General features: G+C 43.1%; 1 non-coding gene across 1 annotated transcript; it reads right to left on the bottom strand.

Moving 5' to 3' along the window:
- Nucleotides 1-3,372: 3,372 nt before the first annotated feature.
- On the bottom strand, nt 3,373-3,479 carry LOC145077449 (small nucleolar RNA R71). The gene has a single exon (XR_013693193.1). It is a non-coding gene; the product is annotated as a small nucleolar RNA R71 (small nucleolar RNA).
- Between the last annotated feature and the right edge of the window lie 215 nt (nt 3,480-3,694).

Raw genomic sequence — 3,694 nt, 5'->3', positions numbered from 1 at the left:
GCACTATCGGAACCTCCCCAACCGTACTCGGTCTCTCTGCACCAACTCTCGTATCCACCACATATGCTACAAAACCACTACAACCCTGCTGTAGGCTCTATCTCGCTCTAGAAGCCAAACAAAATGCCAAATTGGGGCGGGTACCCTCGCCGTACACCGTAAGAACTCCCCCACTTGGGTCTCGTATAGTCACCAGCTGCCGCTCGCAATCGATGACGGCTCCAAATCTGCTCAAACAATCCATGCCTACGATGACACAGACGTCCCCCATCGCAATCGGGACCAAGTCAATAGGAAACTCTACACCGAAGATCTCGAGTACACACCCTCGAATCACCTCTGTGCAATGCACTGCTCTCTCGTCGGCGATGGAGACTCTCAGAGGTCGACTCGCACCCGATTCAAATAACACCAAAACAGGTACAGAACTCACAAGAAAAGTACCTACGCATATCATAAAATAAGCACAAAATCTCAAACATTAAAATCAATACATGAAAGAATACATACCAGCCACGACATCGGGCGCTGCGCGGACCTCCTCCGCAGTCAACTGGAAGGCTCTCCCCTGAGCCTTCGGCGTCTCGGTCTTCACCGGCCGACTATCTGAAGCTCTAATCGTAGTAGGGGCAGTCCCCTGAGAAGCTCCATGTGCTGACCCTCGCAGCAGCGGACACTCATCCTTTCGGTGTCCGGTCTGGTTGCAGTGGAAACACACTGCAAACCCCTTGGGGCAGTCCTTGGCCATATGCCCCTCCTTCCCACACTTGTAGCAAGATCCAGCTCTATAAACTCCATCATGACCCTTGCCGTACTTTCCACAAGTGCGGCCCTTCTGGCTCCCTGCTTTGGGATCAGCGGGCTTGGCCCGCTTGGCTGCCGGCTGGGACTGTGCCGGTCGCCGATCCCTCCCCTGAGACTCCGCCTCCTCCCTAGCCTGAGTCTCTAGCTCGATCTCCCTCTTTCGGGCATTTGCCTGAAGCTCGGCAAATGTCCGGTACGAGGAGTTCGCCACGAACTCCCGAATATCTCTCCTTAAAATACTCAAATAACGGCTCATACGTGCCTGCTCAGTAGACACGTGCTCAGGGCAGAACATCACCTTCTCATGAAACATCCTGGTAATTGATATTGCCATATTTATACTTATTTTTAGGCAATATTTAAGTACACTTTTATTAATAAAATGGTAATATGTTTAGAATAATGATACTTATGACTTTCAGTTGTTATTTTCAGTCAATATAAAGGATTTTCGAAGAGAGGGACCAAAAGTGCCGAAATGTGGAACATGGGAGGCTTGAAAGACAAGAAAATAATAAATTCATGATAAACACTCAATTCACGACATGGCGATGAAGCCCACGATGTCGAACGGGTGTTCCAGAAGATAAACATCGCGACGCGGAGGATTTCCTTGAAGGATACGGATTGCTTGAAGCCCACGACGTGGCACATCTGGCCACGACATGGCGCGGGTTTTTGAAGATTATATAAGTCCTACTGATTATTACGAAAAGGAGAAGCTTTTGGCAGAAGAAAAGAGTTCCAGGAGACGATTAAGAGCGAAAGAAAGGTGCTGAAAGAGGGTTTTCAACACCAAAAGAAGTAAAGGTTTATATTTTAGTTAAATAAGAACATGTCTTTCATTAGTTTTAGCTGTTTTGGTTTAGTTGCTATGATGAGCAGCTGAATCTAGCTACTCTTGTTTAGCTAGATGAAGCTTTGAACTTATGAATAGTTATATGCTTATGGATTAAGTTTAGTTGGTAAAAATTGCTTGTGTTTGATTTGTATAACCTAGCATGCTATTATTTGCTTATCTAATTGCTTGATTGCATGTTCTATGTAGCTTAGTGACCATTAAACCGCATGAACCTGTTTACCTAATGATTTAGTGAACATTGAATTGTTAGAGCTGGGATTGACCAATCTTAGTTAGTAATTAGAATAAATAAAGCTTAGCTGTGCTAGAGAACGTGTATTGTGACCATAATTGCATTTATGCAACAAATCTTACATAGCATATTTACATTCATAATTAGTTATGTGTTTAATTATGTGTGAACATACATGGTTTGACATGAATTAGTTAATTATTGGTAAGATAGAACTAAATTACTAATACAACTAAAAACCAACTTAATAATCCGTAATCATTAGTTAGCCATAAGGGAGAAGTGGATTCAAAGTAAACAAGAGTATGTTTTTATTTATTGAATTTGATTTAACTTAATCTGATCTTGTAAAACCAGATAAAACCCCTTATTAAACTTGTTAATAAATTAGGTTAATTTAATAGTAAGTAAATTAATTAGAACACCGTTCCCTGTGCTCGACACCCGACTTACCCAAGCTATATTGTAATCTGACTAGGTACACTTCCTATAAGTGCATAGTTAGTTAAGTTTGTTAGGTTATAAATATTAAAATTAGTGAGTACTTTTGTGCACATCAAGTTTTTGGCGCTGTTACCGGGGAACGGCTTAGTTTTTAGCTTATTTATTTGCATTAGATTGATCGATCCTTCTTGTGGAGTAAAAACCCACAAAAAGTTAATTTTTCAGCAAAATAATTTTTTTCTGGTATTCACAGAGTCCGCGACGTGGCACTACTCTGGCCACGACGTGGACAGTTAAAAACTAGATTTTTTTTGTTTGAAGTTAGTTTTTCTTATTTTAGTTCAGTTTTACGTTTTTAGTTTAGCAAGTTGCAGGAGTTCATAACCAGAAGCTCAAACACACACTTGGTGCCACTACTTGAAGACCCCGAGTCTGCACTTCACAAGAAAAAGACGCCCTTGCAAGAACTGAAGTCAGCTTTTTCTAGGAAGTCGGGAAAGAAGACAGGAGATTCAAGTTCATCAGCAAAGCACAAGAGAAATCTTGAGCATTTGGATCATACACCAGTCTAGACCGAGTCCGAAAGCGATACCGAGCCAGAATTTGAAGAACACACAAGCGAACCCGAGAACGAGCCAAGGAACGAGATGGTAGCGATGAGGAAATGTACATGGGAGCTTACAAGAAGCGGATCCGAGAAGATGTGGGTCCCGGTTTAGTCCAACCCGCAATACCTACCACTGCCACATTCGAGCTGAAGGGACACATATTGACCACACTGAAGGACATCCCATTTTTCGGGAAAGATCATGAGGATGCTTTTAAGCATCTAGATGAAGTCAACGACACTGCGGATTACTTCAATGTCCCAAATGTCAACATAAACACAGTCTTGCTTAGGATACTTCTCATCACTTTCAAAGGAGCTGCTAAGGAGTGGTTGAAAGCACTCCCACCGGGCACAATCACCACTTGGGCTCAAATGCATGAGCAATTCCTGGACCAGTTTTGCCCACCATCCAAGATATCCAAACTCAAGAAGGCAATAGCCAACTTTGAGCAACAGCCGGGGGAGTCACTATACGAAGCATGGGAGCGATACAAGGGCTTGCTCAGAAATTGCCCTCAACATGACCTAAATGAGCAGCAAGAGATGTCAATCTTTTATGATGGGGTCAATGTGATGACAAGACAACTCCTTGATTCTCAAGGACCGTTGACAAAGAAAAATCCAAGGGAGGTCAAGGAGCTAATTGAAGAATTCGCGAAACACTCTCGCGAATACCACAACCCAAGGCAAGATGAAATCAAAGGCAGTGGAGGGGCCCAGACTGAAGAAATTGCAGCTGTCA

The sequence above is a fragment of the Lactuca serriola genome, chromosome 9 (assembly GCF_051521515.1).
Source record: "Lactuca serriola cultivar US96UC23 chromosome 9, Lser_US96UC23_V15, whole genome shotgun sequence".
Taxonomy (NCBI): domain Eukaryota; kingdom Viridiplantae; phylum Streptophyta; class Magnoliopsida; order Asterales; family Asteraceae; genus Lactuca; species Lactuca serriola.
This window is presented reverse-complemented; position numbering and strand designations above follow the sequence as displayed.